At 41.6% G+C, this 16,161-nt stretch overlaps 1 long non-coding RNA gene and 1 other non-coding gene across 2 annotated transcripts; both read left to right on the forward strand.

Moving 5' to 3' along the window:
- Positions 1–6: 6 nt before the first annotated feature.
- LOC105612491 (uncharacterized) lies at positions 7–7,514 on the forward strand. Its single transcript, XR_009601463.1, has 3 exons — positions 7–896; positions 3,734–3,903; positions 7,203–7,514. It is a non-coding gene; the product is annotated as an uncharacterized LOC105612491 (long non-coding RNA).
- A 4,749-nt stretch (positions 7,515–12,263) lies between these two features.
- Positions 12,264–12,370, forward strand: LOC114115968 (U6 spliceosomal RNA). The gene has a single exon (XR_003590068.1). It is a non-coding gene; the product is annotated as a U6 spliceosomal RNA (small nuclear RNA).
- Positions 12,371–16,161: the final 3,791 nt, after the last annotated feature.

The raw sequence follows: 16,161 nt of genomic DNA on the forward strand, positions 1-16,161 counted from the left end.
CAGAGCGGGCGGGGGCGGCGCTGCGACCCGGGCGGGGGCAGTGGGGCCTCCCCCGCAACGCACCGCGCCGCGCAGCCAGCTCAGCGGAGACGTGCGCCCCGCGGCGACGAGAGAGTGCCCCTACCCTGCTCGGATTCGCAAACAAAGGCCAGTTGCTTAGCTCCAGCGTGCCCAGACTAGGCATCTACCCTCTCTCTTTGCCCACTCTCCCCTCGTGCATGTTTGTGTGTGTGTGTGTGTGTGTGTGTGTGTGTGTGTGTGTGTGTGTGTGTGTGTGTGTATTGGGCTCCAATGCTTTGCTCCAACCTGAGTGCCTCGTTCGGACCCCCAGCCGCGGAAGGCTGAGAGGGGTGTGCCTGTGATCTGAACAGCAGAGAGCAAACGGTGCAATGAAGGTGTCTGTCCATTTACAACAAAGTTTGCCTTTGCCTCTGCTTGCATGGCCCTTTCTGCGCCTTAAGAGAACCCCTTCTCTGCAAAACCCAGTCAGTATGTTTTACCAAACTGATTATCCATTGTTGGTGGACAGAGTACCATCTCTCTACACCTCAAAAACCTTCCAGGGATTCCTCCATTCCATCCACAGTTCAGAGGTTAGGTGGCATGAACCTGTTCTCTCTGCCTACCCTCCTCTCCTAAATTTCTTCTGCATTTTAGGGTACCAGCCCAGGGAACTCTGCAAAGAGAAACAGTGGGACCCCTTCTGTCTTTGGACTGCTGACATCTCATCCCTTAGGTCACTTTCTGGAGTTGGGAGGCTGTCGGATTGCTAAAGCTGAGGTTTCGGGATGTCCCCTTCTGTCTGCTGGCCGAGAAATTCCAGGGCCAGAGAAGCTTTCAAGAGAAGGCACGCTAGGAAGAGCTGCACACCTAGGTTGAAAAGAAACCGGGAAGAGGTATGGGTGACAATTCTGGGCTGCTGGTGGCACAGAACACTGGAAACCCCAACCAATTTCGCAGCTTCCTTGTGGACAGCCTCTCTCTTGATTCTGCCTTAAGGCCTCTTTCCTGGGCTCCAGTTCTACTTTTTCTGCCGGACATCAGAGATGCTAAGAATGTGTTGTTGTTGTTTTATATTTTACCAAAACTGCTTCCTTTCAGAGGTTGCACCTTGACCCTTGTTCCTCTTCTGAAGCCTGCCTAGAATAAACCAAGCCATCTGCACATCTTGGCCCTTTATATATTGGAGGGCAACTGTCATGCTCACCCTCATCCACTTTTCCCACCTCCTGACTAAAGATTCCTCTTTCCCTCACCGGCCTCTATAGCATAGTTTCCAAAGCCTCCATCGTCTCTGATGGCCTTGTTAGAAGCATTCTAGTTTGTCTTCTTCCTCCTAAATCAGAGTGCTCTCCTCCTTTGGACAGCCTGTACACAAAGCCTAATTATTGGATTGGCTTTGGAACAGCACCAATGACACTTTATGTGTGCATTTAACTAGAATTTCTGTCGTTTTTTTTTTTTCTTTCCCACATAAGCCACTAACGTCAAGACTTTAACATTCTGTTCGTATCCAAGTATTGATACTTAAGTACCAGCTTTAAAAAATATTTCTATTATAATTTATTTTATTTCTATCTGTGGTCCCTTAAGACATTTTTAAAATCTAGATTATACCATTTGAAGTGCTGATTATCACTAATCTATAGTATGGCCTACCTTTGCCATACCTTCTTGGGTGATGTTGCATGCTTTCATTTATGACTATTTGACAGGTAAAGAACCTATGTTCTTTAAACCTATGTTTATGTACATAGTATTTTGCATCCCTAATTTTTCCTTGTTTATGAGACTACAAATGCCTTTTCACACACTTTACTGAAATCAAGATATGTGAGATAAGACACTACTTGCTTTACTGGTCAAATAACCTCTGAGAAAAAGGAAGTGGTAACGAGTGATCTAACACTGTGAATGTATCCAATTGGATTCTGGGTGATCCTTACATTCCTTCAGTGTGTGTAAAAGTGAGCTGTTTAATTATCCAGTCTAGGATTGATTCTGGGGCTCAGCATACATTTGGGGGAAGGTAGAACATTTGTCCCTATGTGAAATCCTCTTCCAATCTTTAAAATGTCCCCCAAATTCACCAATAATGATGCTCTAATCAGGTGAAAACATTATCTCATCGCGTTAGGATTTATTTAATCCAGGTCTGCAGATATAACACTGAATACGACAGCTGAATCCCTTGTTTTCAGAGACAGTTGAAAGAAACTGGGATGGATAAGATAGATAGATGACAGATTTCAGATATTGGGCTTTGTTAGTCCTCCCATGAAGCCTGGGAGAGAATAAGATTGTTACTTGTCTTAAGTTATACATCTGGTAAGTGGCAGAGCTGTCATTCAGACATGGATTGTCTGACTCCAAGCCTAATACTTTTTGATACTTTTTATCCTGTGCCACCTTGCTTCTAGGGCAGCAAAGTGGAAACCATCAGTTTGATATACCCCTTCCCACCACCCAACACCACCACATATCAGGCTTGTTCTCCTACACCCTGTATTTCAAACTGTCTCTCTGAAAATTAGTTACTCTTCATAGAAAGCTAGAGGACTTGGACCTCAGTTTCTTAGAGGACTTAGCATCTACTGTGGAGAAGGCAATGGCAACCCACTCCAGTATGCCTGGAAAATCCCATGGATGGAGGAGCCTGGTGGGCTGCAGTCCATGGGGTCGCTAAGAGTCAGGCACGACTGAGCGACTTCACTTTCACTTTCACGTTCATGCATTGAAGAAGGAAATGGAAACCCACTCCAGCATTCCTGCTTGGAGAATCCCAGGGATGGGGGAGCCTGGTGGGCTGCCATCTATGAGGTTGCACAGAGTCGAACATGACTGAAGCGACTTAGCAGCAGCAGCAGCAGCAGCAGCAGCAGCATCTACTATAGTCTCATTGGAAAAAGCCAAGCCTCTCAGGTTTTTAAATCCTTGAAAGTTCTCTGTCATTATTAAATTTTCAGGAAGGTGTCCACAGAGCAATAAAATACCATTGGGATGCTCAAGTTGTTCAAAGACAGCCCTGGAAACTAGCAACTTTGGAGGTGGGGCGCTGAGCAGTCAATATCACCAACAGCTGGAAAGCACACTGTAACAACTCTGAGGCCTGTGGGGCCAAACTGGACATTTTTATCCTTGTATTTATATACGTACATTTATATATGTTCCTTTTACATACATATTTTAAAGGCTTGAAAAAAATCAAGCCTGATTATTGAAATAAAATTCATGTATTTATTTTTCCCTCTGGCAAATTCTCAAATGAAGTATTGGTCCTGAGGATTTTCTCACGTTACAGGGCCTTTTATATGTGTTTTACCAGAAAGATTGATATAGCTTTAGAATATTAATGAAAAATTGCTGTAGTCATATAATTCAGTATCTTATTTGCTATGCTTTATTACTCATGGTGGTCAATTGCTCAAGTGGTATTAATAAGGCCAGGGCTGTGGATTCAATTCCAGGAGGGCCAGTTAGTCTCACTCTATTTGCTGGTCAAAGACCTTGGCCCCTTTACTCTGGCCAAGAGCCTCATAAATCTTTGCTGGTTTATCCATAGGAAAGGCAGGTCCAAGCCTTGTGACTAAGACCTACCATGCTTGGAGACACAGAAGCTAAGAGGCCACACTTGATAGAGATAGCCTTCCCCATCGTATTAGAGATATATTAAACTCTACACAACATTGAATCCGTCTTCAATATCCATTTCAACCTCACTTCCCAACTACAGGAGTCATCCATCTACTGAAAATACATTTCTCCAGTTAATTGTGCTCATGACTTTGGCCTGAGTTGACTCAGATTCCACCTGGGGAAAGTATCAAAGGCAATGATGGAATAACTGTAGAGGAGGGGCTGACTTCTGCTAGCTGCCACCTTTTTTGATCCAACACTACAAATGTAAGTACTATTTATATATTGACTGAAGATTTACTTATTTTTTTCATTAACAAATAGGAAAAAAAAAAAGCACATTTCTGTGCTTTTTCTCTATTTAAATTGTGAAGCTCTTTTACTTATGGGAGGGCAATAAGGGATTGTCCCCAGTTAAGCCCATGAACAGAAATAATTCCTAAAAAGGACACCTGCTTTTGATTTGGCCCTGATTGGAATGATGCTGTATAAACTTACAGATGTCTATTTTTTTAAATTTAATGTTACGTGATTATCATTAGTTTCCAAAATCTTATGCAATAAGTTACTCAGTTGCTAGATTCCTTTGGTCCAAAGAATTGGAAGCCATACCAAAGAGCCTTGACTTGAATTCCTTTTTTTTTCATTAGCAAGGGGACAGATGCAGGGAAATATTTGTCTTCTTCTACTGATAGCTGTTTTATCTCTTTTATAAAAGTCACAAACATCACAACTGCTTAATATAGACAAGATGCTATAGTTAAGAAGACCTTCCTGCCGTTAACACATGAAAAATGTCTTTATTCTTTTTCTGACACCTTAAGATTAGAAGATTATATAATAAGGTTAAATCGCCACTTTAATGAACCACTCAAAGAGGGGGCCAAGGAGAGGAGGGTAACTGAATTTCAGCAGATATGGAAGGCTTCCCACGTAGCTCAGTGGTTTAAAAACAAAACAAAACAACAACAAAAATGCCTGCCAATAAAAGAGACACGGGTTCGATCCCTCAGTTGGGAAGATCCCCTGGAAAAGGCAATGGCAACCTGCTCCAGTATTCTTGCCTGGGAAATCCCATGGACAGAAGAGCCTGGTGGGATACTACTTAGCAACTAAACATCAGCAAAACAACTACGGATTTGGAGGCAAGCTGAGCACACCAGCAGAAGCCTGAAGGGTAGATCCTCGCACCTTCTGTCTCCTTTGAGCTGAGCTTCTGGGCATTTCCAGCTGGAACAGTTGTTAAAGCAATAGATTAACAATAGGACCACTGCTCATTTACATTTGCCTTCATGAAAACCTCGATTTAACCTTAAACTTGTACTCTGGCTAGTACACAGGACAAAGTTTACACTAAGCAGATGAGGGTTTGAGTTCTATGACCCAGAGCAGGTGATTTAAGCTCTTGGAACCTATTTCATCTTCTGGAAAATGGGAATGAAAAGACCCACTTCTCAAGGTTCCTCTAAGGATTAAATGACCTAGTGATTAGAAAATGCTTAGCAGAGTAAAAGTGCTCAGTAGGAAATCCTGAGATCTCTCTTGCAGATCCATCCCCTTCCTCTTCCTTTGTATTGATTTCCAATGCCTGCCCTTCAGATCTATTTGTGTGCCTTTTTAAAAATTGAAGTATAGTTGATTTACAATACTGTGCCAATATAGGGAGCTGTATTCTACATCCTGTAATAAACCATAATGGAAAAGGATATCTTAAAAACAATGTATATAGGCCTGCCTCTCTTAAAGTTCCTTTCTCTTTTGATTTGTCATGAGGCCTCTACCCACCAAGAAAGACACAGTGCCTCTGATTTCACGACCCAATTTCCTGCCCCAATAAGCAAAACGTTCTGGGCCAGTCTCACGTGTTGTGAGTTCACGGTGAATGCCGACACTGCTTTTCAGTGTTTGTTTCACACGGAGTTTTATTCCGAGCTGTATTATGTCCACATCTTTAATGAGAAATGTATTCTGTTGCCATGGCATATTGAAATTCATGGCTTCCTCTGGTAGGTGGAATCTTCCCTGCCCACCTCCATCGTCAGGTTTTGCCTAGGGCTTTATGAGATTGAGATCTATGAAACTACACTTAATCAGATAAGTCTCAGTTACACTCAACTCAATGCCTTTGATTTCTAATTTCTGCATTTTAATTTTTCCTGCCTGCAGTTCAGTGGCACAGATTTATTGAAACTGTTGCCAGCAACAATTTGCTCTGACCTGCTATGGTTTTAAGAGTTGCTGCTGAAATAGGCAGGTACACAGTGGGAAGGAGATAAATGGAGTTTCGTGTCATTTATTTCAGGTGCCAGGGTAAGACCCACATTTCAGGAAGTAATAATGGAAGTAAATAACTTTTATTCTGGTTCTAAAGTAATATTTCCATAACCAACTTCTGGGTTAATTTGTCTTTTCAGCCTGTGCTGAGCAGATCTCATTTCCAGTGTCTTTGAGCTGGTGAAATTTCCTTTACAATGATTAAGGAATTTATCAAAGCAAATCTTCTTGCTCTCTACAAGGATGCACAATTTTCCATTGGCATTCAGAGCTGCAATGTCCTGGGACGCGAGCTCGGCTTTTGAAATTTCTTCTCAATATGTCACTGCTGCTGACAAGTGTGGCAGATCGCTCCAAGACTCTGATAAGAGTTTGGAGACTGGCAGTGCTCCTGGTTGCCTCCTGTTGCTCTCATCTGAGATCCAAATAAAAGTCAGAGGTTTTAAACTCTACCTGCCTCATTCAACCTAGAGTTGAAGAGGAGATAAGCATTCTAGCCCATTGAGTCCATAGACCAATAAAAATCTAGAGGAAATTGTCAGCAGTACCATGAAGTTGCCAGCTTTTCCTGTTGCTTTGTAAACACATTTAAAAATCCAATTGCTAATGCCAGCTTATTAAAAAGCAGAGACATTACTTTGCCAACAAAGGTCCATCTAGTCAATGCTAGGGTTTTTCCAGTAGTCATGTATGGATGTGAGAATTGGACTATAAAAAAGCTGAACACCGAAGAATTGATGCTTTTGAACTGTGGTGTTGCAGAAGACTCTTGAGAGTCCCTTGATAGCAAGGAGATCCAAATAGTCCATCCTAAAGGTAGTCAGTCCTAAATATTCACTGAAAGGACTGATGCTAGAGTTGAAGCTGCAATACTTTGGTCACCTGATGTGAAAAGCTGACTCATTTGAAAAGACCCTGATGCTGGGAAAGATTGAAGGTGGGAGGAGAAGAGAGCCACAGAGTATGAGATGGTTGGATGGCATCACCAACTCAATGGACATGAGTTTGAGTAAACTCTGGAAGTTGGTGATGGACAGGGAAGCCTGGTGTGCTGCAGGCCATGGGGTCGCAGAGTCAGACACGACTGAGTGACTGAACTGAACTGAACTGAATGCCTAGACCATTGTTTTATAAAAGAAAGAACATTTTAGCATAACAGTAGAAATGACAAATCTTAGAATTAAAAATAAATTTGACTTTATAAACAACTCACTACATAATTTCTTTCTTCCTTTCTTTCTATCTTCCTCCCTCTCTCTCCCCTCCCCCATCCACCCTCCTTTTCTGCAAAGGAGATGCAAACATCATTAGAGACAAACTCTGGTCTGGGAATCAACCTCCTTATTCTCAGATTGGGAAAATGGAGCCTCTCCGAGGTTGAATTGAACTGATGAAAGCTGGAGCTGTACCCAGACCTTCTGGCTCCTTGTCTGGTATTTATTTTCCAGTTTTTTTTGTAATGAAATTCAGGGTAATGTCCCAGAGGTACAGCCTGATCCTGGAGTATCTTCCTAATCATCAAATACAATTATTTTGCCTTCTCTTAAGTTGTGATGTTAAGTGAATTGACTATGGTCTAATTCTTTAGAAATAAAAAATACCTGTTTGGGAATTCTCTAGTGGCTAACTGGAGTCCTTGTTCCCAAAGGAATGATTTCCTAGTCTTTAAACCAGTAACAACAAAACAAACCCAGAAAGTAAAGATTGAGGTCAATCTTAAAGATTCCTCACTTAAACACTTATACATTAAAACAGTATGTTGAAGTGGTTTGGGGATTGGGTGGTTCCAGGACAGCCTTCATCAAAGCGGAGGATTGATTTACTAAATTACCTGACCAAATTGATTGTGTGAAAGTCATTTTCCATAACCTTCCTCATGTTAGTTTCTACCTCAATAATTTAGTCTCTGATTTCCAGGGTTAAGAGAGGCATCCCAAGCATGGCATTTTAATTTTAGTTCTTCTTGTTCTCCTCCTTGACCATTGAATTATTTATCCCTGTCGATGAGTTACTATTTCTTGGAACTAACACTGTTCCTTCCTTACCCTTAGGGCCCATCCTTGAGCAGCACTATCCTGGCACTCCTGTGTCTCCACCTCCTTTGATGACTTCTCTTCTTCATCAGGAATGGGCATTCCCCAATATTCCATCTTTGACCCGCCTTCATCCTTTATAAAATCCAAGCCTTATCCTTTCTTATAACTTTAGCTACCACCACTTCTAGGCCCAAATCTTTATTACCAGTTCTTCCAAGTCCCAAACTCATTTTGTTTAACCTCATGCTGAACCTTTCCAACTGTGTGTATCACCGTTTCTTCAAACACAACGTGACTAAAGCAGAATTCATCTCATCATAAGTAAGAGTCCTCCCCATGAACTCTCCTTTTCCATACCAGCTGTCTTCTTTTTCCTCTCAACGTCTACATCTCTGTTATTGGTACCACCATCCTTGGAAGAACAATTTCTAGAACCAAGGCCTTATTCCTCCAGTGACATGAACAAGGAAACCAGCAGAAATAATAAACACCACTCAGTCAAGATATCAATACACTCTGCTTCTCCCTGTTGTACTGCCCTGCTCTTACTGTCTGTAAGAAATAAAATAAAAAGTATGGGGAGGGATAAATTAGGAATTTAGGACTAACAGATACACACTAATATATATATATAATAAATAACCAATAAGGACCTACTATATGCACAGGGAACTATACTCAATATTCTGTAATAACCTATAAAAGAAAAGAATCTGAAAACAAATATGTATATCTGAATATGAATATGAATATGTATATCTGAATATGAATATGTATATCTGAATATGAATATGTATATCTGAATCACTTTGATGTACACCTGAAACTAACACAACATTGTCAATCTGCAATTTTTATTTTTTTTTCTTTTTTTTTTTTTTAGTTTTTTATTTTTTAAATTTTAAAATCTTTAATTCTTACATGCATTCCCAAACATGAACCCCCCTCCCACCTCCCTTTTTAAAGTCTTTATTTAAAAAAAAATTTAAGAAAGTATTTTTTAAAGTATTTTTTTTAAAAACTTCAATTTTTAAAAATTATAATGCCCCCTACAGAATCACCCTCAAACTAGAGACCAAGGTCATCTAGACTTAAAATATTTAAAAGCAAAGACAAGATTCAGAAGTTAATGAGAGAAAATGAGCTTGGCCAAAGACTTCTGGAGAAAATTGTGATTTTTCTCGAATGGGTGTGGTATCTACCTAGATCAGCAAATTTCAAGGTCTCGCCACTCTGGAACCCTATGCTTTGAATCCTGGTATCCACATATATTAGCTTTGTGAATTTGGATACGACACCCGGCTCTTCCTTGCTTCACTTTCAAAATTAAAAATTGTTAATAGGATGGTTGAAGAATTAAAAGTGGTCACTATCTGTAAAGCTTTTAGAACAGTGACTGGTAATGAACAGACACTATGTTCAACTCTGGTTTCCCAGAAGTAGACCTGAGACATGGATTTAGGAGTTGATCCCAGGAAATACCTGTAAGTGATGAAGGGAAGGGCAGGGAAGAAGCAGGCAGGGGAAGAAAGCCAGTAAGGGGTAAGTTATCAAGTCAGTTTCCCCTGTGAGAAAGTGGACACTTAATCTCACTGGGGAACTCTGGGGGTTAGTAAGGAACACCCACCTCAGAGTCACCCCCAGAAGGACGAGGAGGCTGAGGTATTTATAAACTAACTCCGGTCAGTCAGTGTTGAAGCCTGCTCCCAGGGAAGTGAATTCTCTGGCACTTTCACCAGCCCTGGCTGCCAGAGAAAGCCCTCAGGCAGATGGAAACTGGGCTGGTAAGTCCCCTACAATAGTAGGGCCCAAGGAGATACATGGGGGCGTTGTCTACCAGTATGCTCAATAAATACACATAGTCATCATCACTGCTGAAGTCCAAAGGCAAAACAGATGAAAGCCAGGCTCTCCTGGCTGAGAGGAGAGAGTGGGGGTGATGAGCCCAAGATTTGCGTGGGGAACCCAGTTCTCTGCACAGAATCTTAGAGATCTACAGAGCAGTCTGAGAAGCACAGTCCATAGTGCCTGCTCCTAGGACCCTTTCCATCCTCAAGGAAATGCAGCTTAGTTCCTGAGACAAACTAGAAACATAGTACTGTAAGGTAAGCAGCAATGGAAATTAGGACTTGCTCAGTGTCCAGCAAACGGAGTAGAAGTTGTTTGAAAGGGTGAGATTGCCATGAACTGGGGCTGTCAGAATGGATGCTAGGGAGTAAATAGGATAAAATTCAGCCCTATATGCCGATTGTCTTCCCAAGGTGGCGCAGTGGTAAAGAATCCACCTGCCAGTACAGGAGACGCATTTTTGATCCCTGGGTTGAGAAGATCCCCTGGAGGAGGAAATGACAACCCACCTCAGTATTCTTGCCTGGAAAATTCCGGGGGCAGAGAAGGCTGGCGGGCTACAGCCCATGGGGTCGCAGAGTCAGACACGGCTTAGTGACTGAACAACAACGACATGACGACTAGTTCTCAGTTACAAGAACAAAGGCAGAGTAGAGTTTACAAGAGGTAGCAATACACTGATTGGGCCCAAGAGTTTTCTAGATGCTAGTTATCTCCCAAGGGTTTCCTAGATGCTAGGTATCAATGCCGAAAGCCTAGGGGCTGGGACTTGCTGCTTTGGAAGTTCTGTCAGTTATCCTGGAATATGAATGCGATCTGTTCTGGCTGTGTTGCCATTCTCCCTCAAGCAGCACTCCTAAGGGCAGATCCAGCTTTCACTTTCTCTCCACCCCTGCACAGATCCTCCATCTTCAACATTACCTTTCATATCATAATAATAGCTATCAACAACTCTGTGAGGTAGGCATTTTTATTACCGCTTAATAGATGAGGAGATTAAGAGCGGAGGTTAAGGAATATCTCTAAACTTAAATTTGAATCTGCACCGTAGTCTATCTCATTTCAAACCCACACCAAATCACTATACTTGATGCCTTCATTTCAAGCAAAGAGGAGACAAAGAATTCTTTTAATTACTTGAAATGTGGAATAGTCACATTAGATCCTGCAGACTGATTTAAAGCACTTACATTGATAGTTTTTTTTTCTTTTGAGTAGCGGCACTGTTATGGGGACTGCTTCTAAGGCTCCTTCTATCCCAGCAGCTGCTGCAAGCTTAGAGAAAACAAATTGGAAAGGGACAAAAGAGAATAGATTGAGATCCATTTGAGTGACAGCTTCCTTGCCTTGGTCAACAGATGGTGCATTTATGGCATTCTTGGATCTCTAGGAGAAGAAGAATTCCTTGAGATCTGAGTTCAGCTCCATTTCTGCAAAAATTGCAGGGCTCATTCAGCTAGTACTTAACATTCCATCTGTTACCTTTTGGCATTTTTTTTTTTTAATCAGAGGTACTCATTACCTGAAGCCTCCTTTCACTGTAACAGATGCATTAAAGATATCATCATTCAGATATTCATTCATTCATTCATTTCTAATGACAGCCTAGGAAAGTAAAGAGAGTAAAATATTATCCTTTGTTTACAGGTAAAGAGAGATGGCCAATAACGATCCTTTAATTTGGTCTTTCCCTCTTGCAGACACTCCCCTGCGCACCCCCAACCGGCACCCCCACCCGCCTCCTCCCATTTTAGCATCCCCAGAGGAAAAACTCTGCAAGCGTCTGGAGTAGATCACAGGAAGGGCAGATGCAGGCTCTTCTCCGAGTTCTGGTTAAGCGACGGCTTGCCAATCCCTGAGGCCAGAGGTCTTCTCCAATTTTTTTTAATCAGATAAATCCATGACTGGGTGCTGAAAATCCTTGGGTAAAATCACACCAGGATGAAAGGGAACAGATACAAAAGGATCACTTTAGAGGTCATTTTCCAAATACTTCAGAAATGTTTTAGGATATTCTGGGCTCCTTGAGGCACTAGGCTCTCTGGGACCACCTGTGTTTGTGGACATGCCATTCCAAATTTAGAATCACATGAAGCTAGCGCGAGCTTGGGAAGTTAATGTTGAAAATGTAAGTCTAACTCCCTAAGGAGCAGCGGTTAGTCTTAGTTATCTGGAGGTGACTGTGTGTTTCTCTGGAAGGATATATACAATGATCCTTCCCTAAAATTTAACGATGATGATGGTAATAATCGTAATAGCCACTGTAGTGGTAGTAAGCTCATATTGACTGTGTGCCAGGCACCATTTGGCTTCTACATGTATTAAATCATTTAGTCCTACAATAGTCTTATATGGTCAGTATTATTATTATTGCCCACATTTTATGTAAGTTAGCTAAGGCACAGAATTAAAGTTACTTGCCCAAGGTCGCATAGTGAATCAGTGGTGAGATTTAAATACAGGCAGCTTGTGCTCGCTTCGGCAGCACATATACTAAAATTGGAACGATACAGAGAAGATTAGCATGGCCCCTGCGCAAGGATGACACGCAAATTCGTGAAGCGTTCCATATTTTTCAGCATGCTTGGGGCTGGTGCATGGGGATGACCCAGAAGGATGTTATGGGGAGGGAGGTGGGAGGGGGGTTCATGTTTGGGAATGCATGTAAGAATTAAAGTTTTTAAAATTAAAAAAATAATAATAATAAAATAAACAGGAAGTACAAAATAAATAAATAAATAAATAAATAAATACAGGCAGCTTGTATTCATTATCTATTGCTGTATTACAAATTACTCCAAAACTTAGTGACTTAAAACAGTATGTATTGTCTCATACTTTACACGGTCCCACCCACTCTCAGAGTGTATAATATTAATACAAAGTTGTCAGCACCAGGGGGCAGGATCACTGAGGGCATGATGCATTCCACACGGTCTGACTTCAGAGCCCAAGGCACTGATCAAGAGAGGAAAAGGGCAAGTTTTCCTTAGGGTCAAATTCAGAAGAACCAAACCTGTGTCAACAAAGGGCATAGAGACGGAATGTCCTAGCTTGGGACCAGCTAAAGTTAATAAGTTTCAGATCACTTACACTTTGGGAATTATGTTTTCCTACCTGGCAAACTTTGCCATTTAGCTCCAAGGGCAAGGAAAATGAAAAGCTGGGGATAATTATTTCTCTACTTCCCACTGTAAAGTTAGTGATGAGAGAAATTAACCTGAGAAACGATCCCTTTTCCCTCTTTTTGTTTTCCTGTCCTTTGTCTTTCCCGCTCTGATTTTGGGTCTCTCTGGCAGTTTCTCTCTCATCCATTCCCCTCCACCTGACCAGCTTTCTCTTCCTAGTCTCTTCTTGAGGTATATATATATATCCTTTATCCTTCTTTCTCCCTAGGTTGTTTTTAAGTTTTAATTTATAAAAAGTTTTTAGGAAGGAAGAAGTCAAGATCAAACAAATTCGCCAGAAGGTGGTAGGGTGGTCATTTTTGTGTGTCAGGGTGGCTAGACCATGGAACCCAGTTGTTCATTTAAACACTCATCTGTTGGTGCTGTGAAGATATTTTGTAGTGTGATTAAGATCTATAACCCATTGATTTTATATAAAGGAGATTATCCTGAATAATATGAGTGGGACTGATCTAAACTGTTGAAACTGAAGTTTCCTGGAAGAAGAAATTTTGCCTGTGGATTTCAACATCAGCTCCTTCTTGAGAGTTTCCAGATTTCTTGTCCTGATAGCTTGTCCTGAAGATTTAGAACTTGCCTAGTTCCCACAATCACATAAGTCAATTTCTTTTCATATACATATCCCCTGGAGAAGGAAATGGCAACCCACTCCAGAATTGTTGCCTGGGAAATCCCATGGACAGAGGAGCCTGGCAAGCTATAGTCCATGGGGTCACAAAGGAGTCAGACACGATTTAGTGACTAAACAACAGCGAAACAATGTATCAGTAAATACAATGTAAATTGAAAATATCTTAAGCCAAAAATGGATTTACTACACCCAACCTACCAAACATCATAGCTTAGCCTAAGCCTGCTTTAAACATGCTCAAAATACTTACATCAGCTTCCAGTTGGGCAAAAGCATCGAACAAAATGCCTCTCTCATAATTAAGTGTTGAATATCTCGTGTAATTTATTGAATATTGTACTGAAAGTGGAAAACAGAGTGGCTGAAGGGTACAGAATGGTTCTTAAATGCATCAGCTGCTTATCCTACTGATTGTGTGGCTGACCAACAGCTACCCTTGCCCAGCATCACAAGAGAGTATCGTACTAGCCTGGGAAAAGATCAAAATATGAAGTATGATTTCTACTGCACCATTGTAAAGTCAAAAAAATCATAGTCAAACTGTCATAGGTTGGGGACTGTCTATATCCATATAGGAGTATGCACGCATGCACGGGTACTCAGTCGTGTCCGACTCTTTGTGACCCCATGACTGTAGCCCATCAGGCTCCTCTGTCCACAGAATTATAGATATATAAATAAACACACAACTTGCTGATTCTATTTCTCTGGTAGCACCCAGAATGACACAGTGGGAATGTCCAAGAGTTCTGAAAGTAGTCCCTATAGTGGTTGGGAGAGGCAGCACACATTCATTTTAAAAGAGGAGTTGATTCATGTAAAGAAATGAATTGTTAGTGATGCTTTTCTTTGATGAAATCCAAAATGAATGATCCAGATGAAAATTCTGAATCTCCCTCAAGTTATGCATACTGGCCATCTCCCCTCTGGTCTGAATTAGTCCCAGGAAACACCATCTTCAGACTTTTTTCAGTCACTCTTCCCTGGCCCATCAAAGCTTTACTTGTCATGTTTTCCATTCTCTCAGGGACCTCGTTGCTAATACATCGCTCTATTATTCTGTTTTATTCACATTTACATTCCTAGCTCTGAGCATTGCAATTTATGCCATTTCGTACAGGTTCACTTGAAGACCAATTGGTAAATTTACATTTAAATAAGAGCATCCAGTGTCTTAACCCAGTGATAAGACAAATGGTCAGGTTCATGTACCATGAGGAGCCGCTGCTGCTGCTAAGTCGCTTCAGTCGTGTCCGATTCTGTGCGACCCCATAGATGGACGCCCACCAGGCTCCCCCGTCCCTGGGATTCTCCAGGCAAGAACACTGGAGTGGGTTGCCATTTCCTTCTCCAATGCATGAAAGTCAAAAGGGAAAGTGAAGTTGCTCAGTCGTGTGCGACTCTTCAAGACCCCATGGACTGTAGCCCACCAGGCTCTTCCATCCATGGGATTTTCCAGGCAAGAGTACTGGAGTGAGGTGCCATTGCCTTCTCCGCCATGAGGGGCAGTGAAAGAGAATACCTTGGGGCAGGAGCTCCTCCTCACTCTCCTCAAATCCTATTACTCAGCCACCTAATCAACTACCCATATTCATACACAGTCCTGTGCCTTTTCCCATACATGATCACAGACTGATATTAAACCGTGCAAAATGGTTAAAGATCCGCATAAAGATCAGTCATCTCAAAAGTGTGGTTTCAAGATCCCAACAGGTCCCCAACACACTCTCAAGGGGTCTGCTAGGTCGTCCATGTCCACCTGTATTTCTGTGTGATACGATATATTCTTCATCCACTTCAATCAAACCAGCATATTAGAACATATTAGAAATGAAAAGGCAGATTTAAGAGTCATGGTCTCTTTTACTGTCATCCATGAAAGAGATTTGAAAAAATGTATCACTGTGGTCTTTTTCTCACTAATGTTTTCAGGAAAAAATATTTTACATAAAATGTTACACACAATAACTTTATTATTTTAAATGAGTTAATACATGCCTATTTTTAGAAATTTGATCTGTTTTAACTTCTAACATGAGAAATATCATTAGCTAGAGGATGAGATGGCTGGATGGCATCACTGACTCGATGGACGTGAGTCTGAGTGAACTCCAGGAGTTGGTGATGGACAGGGATGCCTGGCGTGCTGCAATTCATGGGGTCGCAAAGTCGGACATGACTGAGCAACTGAAATGAACTGGACTGATAACTCACATAAATAAAAGCTCTTTGTGTTCTCAGTAATTTTTAAGAGAGTAAAGAATTCTAAAACCAAATGCTTGAGAAACTGTGGTTATACATCACTGATTATGTTTCTGTTGGACTGAGAAGCATAGTGTGCCCTGAGGGTGGGGGTGGGGGCGGGGGTGACTGGCCAGCCTCAGGAATCGGAAGCAATTTAGAGTGACAAAGAGCCTCAAGCCTGTTCCTCTCCTTAGTGGTCAAATCCACATCAGAGACTGTGTTTTATACTCCTTCTTTGTCTTCTATAGAGCCTGGAAGGACCATGAATACACAACACACACTGTATAAAATGCATTGACTGATG

This window comes from Ovis aries, chromosome 7, assembly GCF_016772045.2.
Source record: "Ovis aries strain OAR_USU_Benz2616 breed Rambouillet chromosome 7, ARS-UI_Ramb_v3.0, whole genome shotgun sequence".
In the NCBI taxonomy this organism is placed as follows: Eukaryota; Metazoa; Chordata; class Mammalia; order Artiodactyla; family Bovidae; genus Ovis; species Ovis aries.